This window comes from Rutidosis leptorrhynchoides, chromosome 9 (assembly GCF_046630445.1).
Source record: "Rutidosis leptorrhynchoides isolate AG116_Rl617_1_P2 chromosome 9, CSIRO_AGI_Rlap_v1, whole genome shotgun sequence".
Classification (NCBI taxonomy): domain Eukaryota; kingdom Viridiplantae; phylum Streptophyta; class Magnoliopsida; order Asterales; family Asteraceae; genus Rutidosis; species Rutidosis leptorrhynchoides.
In genome coordinates, this window is record NC_092341.1 from 115116908 (window position 1) to 115133806 (window position 16899).

Below are 16899 nucleotides of genomic sequence, written 5' to 3' on the forward strand. Positions count from 1 at the left end.
ATTAGGTACACTGCCTATAAGTGTTGTAGCAAGGTTTAGGTATATCCACTCTATAAATAAATAAATAACTTGTGTAAAATTGTATCGTATTTAATAGTATTTCGTAGTAAAAATATAACTATTTCGTATACACCTCTACGCACATCAAGTATTTTTGGCGCCGCTGTTGGGGACTGCTTAAACGCCGGAAGCGAAACGCTATATATAAAATAAAATAAAAAGAGATTTTTATTAAGTTTTAATTTCTTTTTCTAAAAATACGTTTTAAATATTAAAAATACAAAAATATAAAAAAAACAATATATATATATATATATATATATATATATATATATATATATATATATATATATATATATATATATATATATATATATATATATATATATATATTTAAGAGTTTGTTTAAAATATATAAAATTATAAAATATTTCCATTTATAATTTAGTTTGTAAAAATATAAGTTTTTATTTATTTTATATAAATACTTTATATAATTATAAAATAGAAAATTAAAAACAGAAAAAGAAAAAAAAATATAATTAAAATTGTAAAACGGGCTACACTGTAGCAGCCCAAATAATCTGGCCCAGTTTCCTAATTCATGCGACCGCATGAAATTAATAAAGAAACCTCATGCGATCGCATGAGAGGTTCTGACACGTCCAACTGAACTTGGTACAGCAATAATTACGGGGTATTAATTATTATTATTATTATTATTAAACCCTAATTAGGGTTAATTATTTTAATAATTTAGTTTTAGTTTTTAATTAATTTGTATTTTAAGTTAAAATTAGTTTTATTAAATATATAAACTTAATACTTTTATAAAATAATAATATAAAAATAATATTTTTATACAATTGTAATTTTATCACTTTTTATATCTTTTTATTTTTGTAACTTTTTAATTAGTTTAATTCGTAATTGTATATTTTTCGTTCGTAATATAGTTTTTGCTATAGTTATTTTTATTTCTAGATTTTTAGGCTTTGCCGTAAAATTCCTTAAGATTTTTTTTTCTTTAGACTAAGATTTAGGTGCTTTAGAATTTTACGACGTCGCTTATCACCTTAATATTTTATAAGTTTTAGTACCTTTTTAAGTTATTGCCGTTTTGGATATAGAATTTCTTTAAGTTTTAATACCTTTAGACGCAACTTTTAATTCTTAAGTGATTAAATTGATAGACATTAAAAATTTTCTGGTTCGTAGTAATAGTTGGATTTGTTAGTGGCGAGTTGTAGGCTTCCGATTTAAAGGGTCTTGGCTACCTGCTGCATCTATTGGCTATTCGAAACGTGGGCAAAATCAGAAAAGTCTATTAATTTGATAACTTATATAATTTTTATCTTTTATAACTAATATGATATTCAGTGAATGAACCGAGCAAAACGTTCACCACCTTTTATATGTTCACCACCTGTAACTCGATCAAGACATCTAGCCAATATTGTCGCCGTTGATTTTTCTTTAAAATCGTCATCCAGTCGACCAAGTACTCCAATTCAAATTTTCGATAATCCATTTTTTGAACCCGACCTCACAATTGAGAATCCAGAGGATATTTAGGGACAATTCAGAGATCCTGAACCATTAATCTTTCCTCCGGAACCACCAAGCATTCAAACAGAGATTGTCGAGGAACAAACCATTAAATCAGAATATTCTAGTGATTCAGATTCAACAAATTTAATCATGGAAAATCTGGAACCTCTAAGTATGGAAGACCGAATGAGAGCTAAACGCACTGGCCAAGGTCACGCAATTACTCAACCAGACATTAATGCGCCAGATTATGAAATCAAAGGACAAATCCTACACATGGTAACTAATCAATGCCAATTTAGTGGTGCGCCGAAGGAAGATCCAAATGAACATCTTCGTACCTTTAATAGGATCTGTACTCTATTTAAAATCCGAGAAGTTGAGGATGAACAGATATATCTCATGTTATTTCCCTGGACTTTAAAGGGAGAAGCCAAAGATTGGTTAGAATCGTTACCTGAAGGGGCGATTGATACATGGGACGTTTTAGTTGAAAATTTTCTTAAACAATTCTTTCCGGCATCTAAAGCTGTAAGACTTCAAGGAGAAATTGTTATGTTCACACAGAAGCCAAATGAAACTCTATATGAGGCATGGACAAGATTTGGGAAGTTGTTGAGAGGATGTCCGCAACATGGTTTAGATACTTATCAAATAGTACAAATATTTTACCAAGGATGTGACATCACTACAAGAAAAGACATCGACATAGCAGCTGGTGGTTCCATTATGAAGAAAACCGCAACTGAAGCTTACAAAATTATTGATAACACTGCTTCCCACTCACATGAGTGGCATCAAGAAAAAGATATCGTTAGATCATCTAAAGCGGCTAGAGACGATTCTAGCCATGACTTTGATTCCATTTCCGCAAAGATAGATGCTGTCGAGAGACGAATGGAAAAGATGACTAAAGATATTCACTCAATACGAATTAGTTGTGAGCAGCGTGGAGGACCACATTTGACAAAAGATTGTCTCAGCATTGAACAAACAATGGAACAAAGAGAGAATGTTTCATACATGAACCAAAGGCCTGGAAATAATTATCAGAATAATTATCAACCGCCAAGACCAATCTACAATCAAAACCAGAATTATAACCGAAATGTTCCATACAACAATCAACAAGGTCCTAGCAATCAACAAGTATCTAATAATACTTACAATCAGCAAAGACCTATTTTTCAAAACAAACCATCACAAACCGATGATAAAAATCCAAATTTTGAAGATATGATGTCGAAGCTAGTTGAATCTCAAACTCAATTTTTCACATCTCAGAAACAAACCAATGAACAAAATGCTCAAGCATTTAGAAATCAACAAGCTTCTATCTAAAATTTAGAACAAGAAGTAAGCAACCTAGCAAGGTTGATAGGTGAAAGAAAACTGGGAAGTCTACCTAGTGATACAAATGCTAACCTCCGGAATGAAACAGCTAAAGCCATTACCACAAGAAGTGGTATTACACTTAAACCACCTGAAATGCCTGTAATTTCTGATGACTCTATTCCTACTCCACAAGAACCACAACCTGAGCAAGATAAGGAAACATAACCGGTAGTTGAAAATGTTAATGAAGAAAACACAGTTAAGGCTAAACCTTATCTTAAACCATACCAACCACCACTTCCTTACCCAAGTAAAATGAGAAAAGAGAGACTTGAAGCCGAGCAATCCAAATTCTTCGATATGTTTAAACAAATACATGTAAATCTTCCTTTCATTGATGTGATATCAGGAATGCCAAGATATGCTAAATTCTTGAAAGATCTAATCACAAATAGAAAGAAAATGGAAGAACTCTCGGTTGTTACTATGAATGCTAATTGTTCTACAGTGCTGTTGAATAAGATACCAGAAAAATTATCAGATCCAGGAAGTTTCGCAATTCCATGTTTTCTGGGTAGTCTTAGTTCAATAGAAGCATTGGCAGACTTAGGTGCTAGTATAAATTTAATGCCGTCTTCACTATACGCTAAACTAAACCTTGGAGAATTGAAACCAACACGAATAAGCATACAACTAGCCGATCGATCAGTAAAATATCCTAGAGGGATAATGGAAAACATGCTAGTTAAAGTAGGTACTTTAGTATTTCCAGTAGATTTTGTTATTCTGGACATGAAATAAGATTCTCGAGTTCCTCTCATATTAGGAAGACCATTCTTATACACGGCTAAAGCAATAATAGACGTGTTTGGTAAGAAACTGACCCTAAGTATAGAGGACGAGAGTGTTACCTTTTCTGTTGATAGAGCCATGCAACAACCACAATCTGCAGATGATACATGTTATTATATTCAAACTATAGATTCACATGCAGAATTGTTAGAAGAATTTCCAGAATTACAAGGAACAAGAGAATGTTCTTTAGGAGAAGGAACTGAACCAATTGATGAAGCTGAAATGTTAGCCGCACTCATGGCTAATGAATATGAACCAACAATAGAAGAACTTCAAATGCTAAAAGAAGAAGACAGATATCGATACAAATCATCGATAGAAGAACCACCGACATTAGAGTTAAAGCCACTTCCAAACCATTTGGAATATGCTTATTTACATGGTGAATCTGAATTACCTGTAATAATATAGTCTTCTCTTACTGAAAATGAAAAATCTCAACTCATTTCTGTGCTAAAAGCTCATAAACCAGCTATTGCATGGAAGATTCATGACATTAAAGGTATAAGTCCTTCGTATTGCACACATAAAATCCTTATGGAAGAAGGTCATAAAACGTTTGTGCAACGCCAACGAAGACTAAATCCAAATATGCAAGATGTTGTTAAGAAAGACATTATTAAACTACTAGATGCAGGTTTAATTTATCCAATCTCTGATAGTCCATGGGTAAGCCCAGTTCAATGTGTACCTAAGAAGGGTGGCATGACTGTCATCACAAATGAAAAAATGAGCTTATTCCTACAAGGACTGTAACAGGATGGCGTGTTTGTATTGATTATAGAAAATTAAATGACGCTACCAGAAAAGATCACTTTCCCTTACCTTTCATTGATCAAATGTTGGAAAGATTAGCCAGAAATAGTTACTATTGTTTTCTTGATAGTTTTTCCGGATATTTTCAAATTCCAATAGCACCCGAGGACCAAGAGAAAACCACATTCACGTGCCCTTATGGTACTTTTGCTTATAAACGCATGCCATTTGGACTTTGCAACGCCCCTGCAACCTTTCAAAGGTGCATGATGGCGATTTTTCACGACATGATAGAAGAATGCATGGAAGTTTTCATGGATGACTTTTCAGTCTACGGTGATACATTTGAAATATGTCTAGTCAAACTTGAACGAATGCTTATTAGATGCGAACAATCAAATCTAGTACTTAATTGGGAGAAATGCCATTTCATTGTTAGAGAAGGCATCGTTCTTGGTCATAAAATTTCAAAGGAAGGAATTGAAGTGGATAGAGCTAAAGTAGATGTAATTGCTAAACTTCCACATCCTACCAATGTTAGAGGAGTTAGGAGTTTTCTAGGGCATGCCGGTTTTTACCGACATTTCATAAAAGATTTTTCTAAAATTGCCACTCCTAGAAAAAGATGCTCCATTCATCTTTTCGGATGAATGCATCAAATCTTTTAATATTCTTAAAGAAAAACTCACTAATGCGCCGATCATGATAACTCCAAATTGGAATCTACCGTTTGAATTTATGTGGGATGCAAGTGATTTTGCAATAGGAGCCGTTTTAGGACAAAGGATTGAAAAACGATTTCAACCTATTTATTACGCTAGTAAGACGTTACAAGGAGCACAAACGAATTACACAACTACTGGAAAAGAACTCCTTTCTATTGTCTTTGCTTTTGATAAATTTTGTTCATATCTCGTTTTAGCTAAAACGGTGGTCTATACCGACCATTCTGCTCTTAGATACCTATTTTTGAAACAAGATGCCAAACCACGATTAATCCGTTGGATCTTACTCTTACAAGAGTTCGATATTGAAATCCGAGACAAAAAGGGAGCAGAAAATCTCGCCGCTGATCATCTTACTTGTCTTGAAAATCCGAAATTAGAAGTTCTAAATGAATCGGCCATACAAGATAACTTTCCTGATGAATATCTATTGAAAATAGATTATAATGAAATTCCAAGGTTTGTAGATTATGCAAACTATTTAGTATGTGGATTCTTTGAAAAAGGGTTGTCGTACCAAAAACGAAAGAAATTCTTTAGTGATATAAAACACTATTTTTGGGAAGATCCACATTTGTTTAAAAGTTGTCCTGATGGAATAATACGCCGATGTGTATTCGGAGATGAAGCTAGTCAAATCTTAAACCATTGTCACACAGGACCAATAGGAGGGCATTATGGGCCTCAACTAACAGCAAGAAAAGTTTACGATGATGGATTCTATTGGCCTACAATTTTCAAAGACGCACACCTTCTTTGCAAATCCTGTGATGCCTGTCAAAGGGCCAGAAAAATAAGTCAACGTGATGAAATGCCACAAAATGTCATTCAAGTATGTGAAGTATTTGACATTTGGGGTATTGACTTTATGGGTCCATTTCCAAAATCTCATAATAATCTCTACATTCTCGTTGCTATTGATTATGTATCTAAATGGGCGGAAGCACAAGCTCTCCCAACTAACGATGCACGAGTTGTAGTCAACTTCTTAAAACGTCTTTTTGCAAGGTTCGGAACACCGAAAGATTTAATAAGTGATCGGGGTAATCATTTTTTTAATAATCAACTTGAGAAAGTTCTCAAAAGATATGGAGCAACTCATAAAATCTCAACCGCTTATCATCCACAAACAAGTGGACAAGTTGAAAATACCAACCGAGCATTAAAACGAATTCTAGAGAAAACTGTAGAATCAAATCCGAAGGAATGGTCCATGAAATTGGAGGATGCACTATGGGCTTTTAGAACAGCCTATAAAACTCCAATTAGAACCACACCTTTTAGACTCGTTTACGGAAAAGCATGTCATCTTCCAGTAGAAATTGAGCACAAAGTATTTTGGGCTTTGAAGACATGTAATCTTGATTTACATGAAGCTGGACGTCTACGGTTAAGTCAATAAAACTAATTAGAAGAATTAAGACATGAAGCATATGAAAATTCGTTAATCTATAAAGAAAGAACGAAGAAATGGCATGATAAAAGAATCAGAAGTTTAAAAGAATTTAAAGAATGAGACAGCGTCCTTCTTTTCAATTCACGATTCAAGCTATTTCCTGGAAAATTGAAATCAAGATGGTCTGGACCATTCATAGTCAAAAGAGTTTTCCCATACGGAACAGTAGAATTAATAAATTCAAATGGGATTGAATTTAAAGTTAATGATCACAGAGTTAAACATTACATAGATAATCTAATGGAAGTTTAAGATGAAGTTAATCACAATTTTGACACCACAGCTAACTAAGTGTGGGAAGGTTCGAATCTTTTTAGGATAATAGTTATTTCTGTTAAAGTTAGATATTCTGTTTTCGTGTAGTTTCCGAGAATGGAATCGGAATGGTCTGTCCCTAGCAGACCCTAAAGAACTAGTCTTCTCCCCCCATTCTGAATTTTTATTTTTTTTAGGTTTTACGAGATGAAGAATTCCTTTGATCTGAACCATGCTCTAATGCTACACACTTTAATTACTAAACATAATAATGACACACTCCCGAGTGACCTGGTGTCAGTAATAAGAAGCAGATGTGACGAAGTGAGGAAAGAACTCAGAAAAGATCATCATAAGATACATTTTGGTAAAGGAAAATCAAAATCCGCAACAAAAAGAAGAGCACGACACCTTGAAAGATGTTATAAATGCGGAAAACGGTCACACGAAGGTAAATGTTCGAACAATCAAATATATTCAAATACCGAATTTGTTACTCTATGCAGAGAAGGACCGTTCATATGTTTAGAAGAAAAGATATTGAATAATCGAGGTTACGCTTACGTAGCTATGGAAAACCAAATCACACGACTCTCCTATGAGTCAGCTAAAGCAGGTCTCTGAGAATTCTATCTCACATGTAAGTATGTACAGTTTTTGTTTTTATTGCTTTTAACCTTTTGATAATAAACGCTGAATTGTTCGCTATAAAGTATTAAATTGGTTTTCAATAAAATTAGGTATGCGTAACCGAAATTATTAATATCTTATATAAAAATTTATTATATCACTGCGAAATTTACCCTTTATTCTTAAGGTATAAATATCTTTAATCAATCAACCCAAAATATTTCAAAAATTCGTCAGGAGTAAAACTAGGTTATGGAACCGAAATTACTTTACCGAAAAGAGGGGCGTATATTTTTGATAATATTTGATTGATTAAAGTGGGATAAAAGACCAAAAAGATTTTTAATTTTAATTTTTACCATGTTTTTAAAATTAATATATAAATATTAAATTAATATTGTAAACTTTTTAAAATCAATATATTTAAGTTTCTAAATATTTGAAAAATTAATATTTTTAATATAAGTTTGTATGTATAAAAATATTAATGATATGAATTTTTAATTTTATGCATTTTAAATTTAAGTTTGATGTGAATTTAAAAACAAAAATGTATTTTATTTCATTAAGTTAAAAATGTGATTTCTAAAAATTCGTCGTGAGTTGAAAACTAGGTCGTTGAGCTGAAATTGCTTTACCCAAGGGAGAGACGAGAAATTTTATTATCATTAGTTTTAATCTTATTGAATTAAAGTATGTCAAAAACATTAAAAAACCCAAAAATCTTTGCTTTTAAAAACAACGCTTAAAAAAAGTGACAAATTTTAAAATTTTGTCGACGGACGGACTAGGACAACGATCCGAAACGCCTTCATTCTAAAAGAAACAAAATTTTAAATAAAATTAATTATTTGTTTTAAAAGTATAAGGTTTTTATTAAAAAATAATAATAATAATAATAGACCCCGTGCGATCGCATGGGGTTTCCCCTTCATTTCCATGCGGTCGCACGGCCAAGAAAATCTGGGCAGGAATAAAATCAGTCGACCTGTTCTGTTTCCTCACTCCACACACAAACATACACGAACATAACCCAAAAACCTCTCAAAAATTCGCAATTTTTCACCAAATTCAACCATATTTCTTGCTATAATCCGCTTTAATCATGAATTTGTTAAGAAGTTTTTCAAGAAAGGTAACAATTACACCCCTAAACCTCTTTAAATTTGATTTTTAGTGTTCTTGAGCTATAATTTACCTAATTTGATTTTGTTAATTTCTAGTGTAATTAGAGTTAAATTGTTAGTATATTATGCATGTATAACCTAGATTGATGCTATTTAACGTGATTTGAAGCCAAAAACTTCAAATTTTTTAGAAATCTAGGGTTTGTGCTCTTGAGTAATTTGGGGCTTTTTGATATAAACAGGTTATGGCCGATTTTTGTCATGAATTATTGCTAAATTAAGTAGTGTAACATGTTTAGTTAGCTAAATGATCCAAACTTTGATCCTAAACATGATTTTTGAGAATTAAAGTGGACTTTTTAGGTCTAAAATTCATGAATTTGATTAAATTGATGTAAATGCCATTTGAAACTTGTTTAATTGCTAGTAATGGGTATTTTAACATGTTATTTAAGTTGAATGCTTATGAACTTTGTAAACATTTTCATATATGCTTATTTGAAAAAGTGTAGAATTGTTAAAATTGTGAAAATGTGTATAAGTTTAATTTTGATTGAACATGTTATTGTAATTGTTTTAAGTTGTTATTTTGCTAACACTAATGCATATTTGGATGCACAAATTTTGTGTTTAATGTGTTTTGCAGAGATTTACAGATACTGATAGTGCATCATCATCATCTAGACAACCTGCTCCGGAACCACAGCCAGAAATGCAATATGAGCCACAATATGAGCCAGAACCTGAATAGGAGCAACAACAGGAACAACAACACGTACCATATTATGATCCGCAACTAGAATATGTTAATGCCTACGTAATTTTTCCGATTCATCCGATAATAGAACACCCAACGATTCATGAAGAACAGTTGCATCCTAATTTGAGATTTGATCGAAGCTGGAGAGATTACCCATTGTACCAAAGTAACAAATTTAAACTGGTAACGAAAAATGAAGAAGTACCAAGAGTAATCGATTGGGAGCCTTTGGAAAGGGTCCAACTAGTTAACTCAGTTAGACAGCATTTGATCCAAAGGTATGGCAGCTCTTCTTTTCCTGATTGGGAGCGTTTATTCACCATTCATAGGTCTGTATATAAGGAATGGTGTGTTGAGCTTATGAGTACTATTTCACTTAATGCGGATGTAGTTAGGTTAGATGATAGAAGTTTTCTTAGATTTTTACTTGGCCGTAGGATGTACAGGATGTCCATGCTGGACATGGCCAGGGCTTTACAGATTTACACTCCTGGTGAATTACTACTACCCGATTGTACAAATTTGATTTATCATGGGGAGCGGGTAGATAGGAATTTTGACGCGGACGCCATCTGGAGGTGTATGTCAAATTATAATGTTTTTTTGCTGGGAGGAAGACACTCCTATTTAGCTATTAACAAAGTAGAGCTACGTATTATACATAGATTTTTAGCTAATTCGATTACACAAAGAGGTAAAAACAAGGAGAAGATGACCTTACATGACTTATTTTACCTTAAGTGTATTCGAAACACGAGAAGCTTTGTTAATATCCCCTACTGTGTTGGTTTTTATCTGTCCAAAGTAGTGGCAGGAATACATGACGGGGGAATAATAGGAGGAGGTATTTTTGTTACTCTCATTGGAGAGTATTTGGGTGTAGATAGGGATCAAGGGGGTCCACTGATGGTATGTAGGGAACAGGTTGACACTTTAGGATTGAAGGTCTATCAGGGTGCTAAGGTATTAAAGAGCAGACGCAATCAGGCAGTACCATATGATGGTCGTCATCCACAGGTAGAGAGAGGTTCAGATGAGGAAATGGAGGAAGTAGATGACATTAGGGATGTCATTAGGGAGGCTATGACCGACGTCTACCAGCATATAGATGAGGTAGAAATGACAAACCAGGATAGACATAGTCGGTACGAGCAGTGGCAAGCCGAGAATGTGTACGAGTATTCCAGGCAATGACAGCATGATAGATGGCACTATCATCAGCATCAGATCATGAGCCAGTTATCACCTCAGGTACCAAATAACTACGTACCGACCCTACCTGCTTACTATCCACCACACCAGCCCGATATGCGACCACCATTTACTCTCTACGACCCTAACCAGGCCTATCAGTACACCTATAACCAACCATGGAACCCACCCGACGACATGAACTGGAACCCCTATCCAGATTAATATAGTTCCCGCTGGTGATTTCTATGATTTTTATCTTTTTATTATTTTTATTTATTTATGTTTAAACATATAATATTGTGATACTTTTATGTAAGTTTTAATTTTTTATTATGTTGTACTAATATTTCATATTTGATTTGAAAGTGGGATGTTAAGTCCCATTTCAAATTATCATGCATGTTATTATTTGTATGTATGTATATTGTCAATTGTACACAACAGGGTAAAACAGCGCATTTTCAAAGACTGGCATTAAGTTCAACAAAGCAACTAATTTTGACGACAAAAAGAAAAACAAATGTGATGTAACAACAAGACGGAATGAACAAATGATGTGCATCATTTATCATTCAGCAAACAAACGCCAATATGTTTGGAAACTTTGGTAATTATTTAATCATTTTTCTATGCTAATCACCCTCAATAATTTAAATTGTACTGATTTCTTGCAAATGAGGGCATTGTAAGATCTTAAGTGTGGGAAGGGGTAAAATTATTTCGGATTTTTAAAAAAAATTTTGACTTATACACTTGGTTACCATTAAAAATAATAGTAACGCAGTAGTTGTATTAGAATCTAGTGCTCTCTGATAATAAAGAAAAGCCCTAGTCTTATATACTAACTACCCAATTCTAGTAAAATTTTTCAAAATTTTCAATTAAATGAACTCAAAATCATATTTATGAGCGATAAAACTAGGTGTTAACACCGAAATTATTGTTACCTCGGAAAGGACATAAATTGAGAAACAACCCAAAATGTTAGAATTCATTTAAAATGGAATAGAGGAAAATAAAAAGGCAAAGAAAGGAAAATAAAAGCCAAGTGTGGGAAAAATTTACCAAATTATTTAGAACATATATCACATATTTTTGTACAAATAATTGAAGATACTTTTGTTTTGAACAATTTTATCAGTTTTACCCAATTTCTTATAATATATTTGAAAGAAAGATGGATTTACACTATAAATCAATTCCATCATTAAAAGGAAGTAAAGTCTTCCGAAAAAGAAACACGCTTCTTGATTTAGGTCAGGAAGTTGTCGTCCAGACCAGTTGTAGAGTCTACGAAAAACCTTGAAAAGTTTTCTCGAAAATCAGCTGGAAATCCACGGACCTCAGCATTAAACAGGGTCGCCAAGTGGTCAGACTTATCCTAACCATGAGAGGATCTGTCTCGTACAATGGGGGGCACCGTGCAAATTAGCTTATAAGACTAATGAAGCAGATCCCCAGAAAGGATAATCTTCTTAAAGATCAAAAATCAGCTTTTAAGACTGATATTACTCAATCCTTGAGATTGACTTTTAAAGATTGAGAATTACAAACTCATGGAATTCGATGATATCTAAACTCGAGCTTGAACGAGAAAATATTTTGATCAAATTACAAACCGATTTGTTTTCTGAAAACCCATTTTTAATGCGTTCATTACCATTGAACGTAAAATCCTAAGAATTCACCTGGAATTTATTAGGTCACCTGAACCAAATCGGGTGTCAACCGTAAGAACGGTGGTTGCATAGCATGGTCGAAGACAGGACCTTGTGCCAGACCAAAAAACTATAGGGTGATCTTTACTATTGCTCCTACCAAGGATAGTAATTGCATCCGACACGTTATAGACCATAATCAAAAGCATGTCACGGGACATTGCCTTAACAGTTGCTTGTTCAACACTTTCCTTTACAACCGGATGGTAGTTTACCGAAAGGTAATATACGGAGCAAGTATACTGGACGTGTTGCTTTCCCAATACAAGGTTAGCTAGTGGGTGACACAAAACCACAAGTTTTGAGCTAAAATTTTCAAAACTGAAACCCACAAAACCCACAAAAAGATTTTGCAAACACCGGTGAAGGGTTATTCCGAAAAACTTATCTAGAGTAAAAGCTAGATTTTATTTTTGAAAGATCAAATGTTTTCATAAAGATCTAATTTCCTTAAAGGATCTAAATTTTCATAGTCATGTGGGACTGTAAACCACATCGTTATTACCATTGTTCATACCGCCGTATAGAAATCACTGATGTACAAAGTGTGAAGAATAAAGAAGTGATTCTAGTCTTTTTATTTCAAGAATATATTGCTTGAGGACAAGCAACGCTCAAGTGTGGGAATATTTGATAATGCTAAAAACTAACATATATTTCATAGCAATATCCCTCAAGAAAGACAAGCTTTTAGTTGCAATTGTTCTATTTACAAGTAATATTCGTTTAAATAATAAAAGGTGAAGACAAAAGACAGATTCGACGAATTGAAGACGCAAACGACCAAAAAGCTCAAAAGTAAAAAGTACAATCAAAGTGGTTCAATTTATTGATGAGAAACGTCTAAAAATTACAAGAGTACGAGCCGCAAAATGCAAAGTACAAGATATTAAATAGTACGAAAGGACGTTCGAAAATCCTGAACCGAGACCAGAGTTAACTCTCAACGCTCGACGCAACGGCCTAAAAATTACAAGTCAACTATGCACATGAATATAATATAATATATAATTAATTCTTAAAAATTAAATATATATTATATTATATATTAAAACCGTCGGCAAGAAGAAAACAAGCAAATGTGAGCTGTCCCAGGGGACCATGCGATCACATGGCCTGGTAGTTATAAACCCATGCGATCGCATGGTGAACAGTGTCAGCTGACATCCTATAAATTTCGCGTGTTTTGGTCGAATGTTGCACACCTTTTTCTCTCTATCTCTCACGTAATATATATATATATATATATATATATATATATATATATATATATATATATATATATATATATATATATATATATATATATATTATAATTTTAATTTTAATTTAATAATAATAAGGGTATGTTAGCGAATGTTGTAAGTGTGTAAATCGAAATTCTGTCCGTGTAACGCTACGCTATTATTAATCATTGTAAGTTATGTTCAACCTTTTAAATTAATGTCTCGTAGCTAAGTTATTATTATGCTTATTTAAGCCGAAGTAATCGTGATGTTGGGCTAAATATTAAAATTGGGTAATTGGGCTTTGTACCATAATTGGGGTTTGGACAAAAGAACGACACTTGTGGAAATTAGACTATGGGCTATTAATGGGCTTTATATTTGTTTAATTGAATGATAGTTCGTTAATTTAATATAAAGATTTACAATTGGATGTACCTATAAATAACCATATACACTCGATCGGACACGATGGGCGGGATATTTATAAGTACTAATAATCGTTCATTTAACCGGACACGGGAATGGATTAATAGTCAATGGAATTATTAAAACAGGGGTGAATTACATACAAGGAAAATTAGTGTAATTATAGTTTAAGTCCCCAATTAGTTGGAATATTTTACTTCGGATATAAGAATAATTTGACGAGGACACTCGCACTTTATATTTATGACTGATGGACTGTTATGGACAAAAACCAGATGGACATATCGAATAATCCAGGACAAAGGACAATTAACCCGTGGTAATAAACGAAAATCAACACGTCAAACATCATGATTACGGAAGTTTAAATAAGCATAATTCCTTTATTTCATATTTCATCGCACTTTTATTTACTTTCATTTTATTTAATTGCACTTTTAATTATCATACTTTTTAATTATCGCAATTTTATTTATTGTCATTTTATTTATTACAATTTCATTTATCGTTATTTACTTTACGCTTTAAATTAAGTTATATTTATTTTTAATATTTTACATTAGGTTTTAACTGCGACTAAAGTTTTAAAATCGACAAACTGGTCATTAAACAGTAAAAATCCCCTTTTAAAATAATAATACTACTTATATATATATTTATAAATATAGTTTTAAAAATATAGCGTTAAACTTGGCTAGATCCCTATGGAACGAACCGGACTTACTAAAAACTACACTACTGTACGATTAGGTACACTGCCTATAAGTGTTGTAGCAAGGTTTAGGTATATTCACTCTATAAATAAATAAATAACTTGTGTAAAATTGTATCGTATTTAATAGTATTTAGTAGTAAAAATATAACTATTTCGTATACACCTCTACGCACATCAGATATTTTTGTCTCTATGCATGGGACGTATATTTATGAGAAATGATTATTTATGTTAAACTAATGAACCCACCAACCTTTTGATTGACACTTTAAAGCATGTTTATTCTCAGGTATGAAAGAAATCTTCCGCTGTGCATTTGCTCATTTTAAAGATATTACTTGGAGTCATTCATCACATATTTCAAAAGACGTTGCATTCGAGTCGTTGAGTTCATCAAGATTATTATTAAGTCAATTATAGTTAGATATATTATGAAATGGTATGCATGCCATTAACTTTCGATGTAATGAAAGTTTATCTTTTAAAAACGAATACAATGTTTGTAAAATGTATCATATAGAGGTCAAGTACCTCGCAATGAAATCAACTATTGTGAATCGTTTATAATGTATATGAACGGGTCTTTTCATTATGCTTATTTAAACTTCCGTAATCATGATTTTCGACGTGTTGATTTTAATTTATTACCATGGGTTAATTGTCCTTTGTCCTGGATTATTCGATATGTCCATACGGTTTTGTCCATAATAGTCCATCAGTCATAAATATAAAGTGCGGGGATCTTCGTCAAATTTTCCTTATACCCGAAGTCAAATATTCCAACTAATTGGGGATTCAAACTGTAACAAGGTCTTAATACTTTGTTTAATGAATACACCAGGTTATCGACTGCGTGTAGTCCAAGGTTTTAATATTTTGTTAACAATTACACCAATTACCCTTGAATATAATCCCCCCTATTTTAATGAGTCCATTGACTATTAATCCATCCCCGTATCCGGTCAAATGAATAATTATTGGTATTTATAAATATCCCACCCACCGTACCCAGTCAAGCGTATGTGGTTATATATAAATGCGTCAAATTGTAACCTTTATATTAAATTAACGAGGTATCATTTAGTTAATATAAAGCCCATTAATAGCCCATAGTCTAATTTCCACAAGTGTCGTTCTTTTGTCCAAATCTCATTATGGTACAAAACCCAATTACCCCGTCTTTAATATTTAGCCCAACATCACGATTACTTCAATTTAAATAAGCATAATAATAACTTAGGTACGAGACATTAATTTAAAAAGGTTGAACATAACTTACAATGAGTATTAATCGCGTAATGTTACACGGACAGAATTTCGACTTACAAACTTACAACATTCGCTACCATAACCTTATTATTATTAAACTTTAATATTAAAATTATAATTAAAATATAATATATATTTAAGAGAGTGAGAGATAGATAATATATGGTGTACTCAAACTCGGCAGAAAATGTTACAATTTATAGGACTTGGCCATGTACAGTAAGCCATGCGATCGCATGGATTTTACTCCTCCAGGCCATGCGATCGCATGGCCCCCTGGGACAGCTCACATTCACTTGTCTTCTTGTTTGCCGACGGTTTTTATTTAATATATATAATATATATATAATTTTATGAATTATTTATATATTATATTATATTCATGTGCATAGTTGACTTGAAATTTTAGGCCCGTTGCGTCGCGCGTTGATAGTTGGTTCATGTCCCAGATCCGGATTTTCGAACGTCCTTGCGTACAATTTAATATCTTGTACTTTGGGTTTTGCGGCTCGTACTCTTGTAACTTTTAGACGTTTCTCATCAATAAATTGAACCACTTGAATTGTATTTTGTACTTTTGAGCTTTTTGGTCGTTTGCGTCTTCAATTCGTCGAATCTGTCTTTTGTCTTCACCTTTTATTATTTAAACGAATATCACTTGTAAATAGAACAATTGCAACTAAAAGCTTGTCTTTCTTGAGGGATAATGCTATGAAATATATGTTCGTTTTTAGCATTATCAAAGTTGAAAAGGGAAAGATATGTATTCGCAAAGTTCACACAGATCTTAATATAGCAGATCCACTCACGAAGCTCTTACATGGAGCAAAACACGAAGGACATGTTTGTGCATTAGGGCTTCGATATTCTAGTGATTGGTCATGATGTGTTTTAAGTA

The 16899-nt window shown here is 32.8% G+C and overlaps 1 non-coding gene across 1 annotated transcript; it reads right to left on the reverse strand.

Annotated features, from left to right (window-relative positions):
* Positions 1 to 2085: 2085 nt before the first annotated feature.
* On the reverse strand, positions 2086 to 2192 carry LOC139869803 (small nucleolar RNA R71). Its single transcript, XR_011766381.1, has one exon. It is a non-coding gene; the product is annotated as a small nucleolar RNA R71 (small nucleolar RNA).
* Positions 2193 to 16899: the final 14707 nt, after the last annotated feature.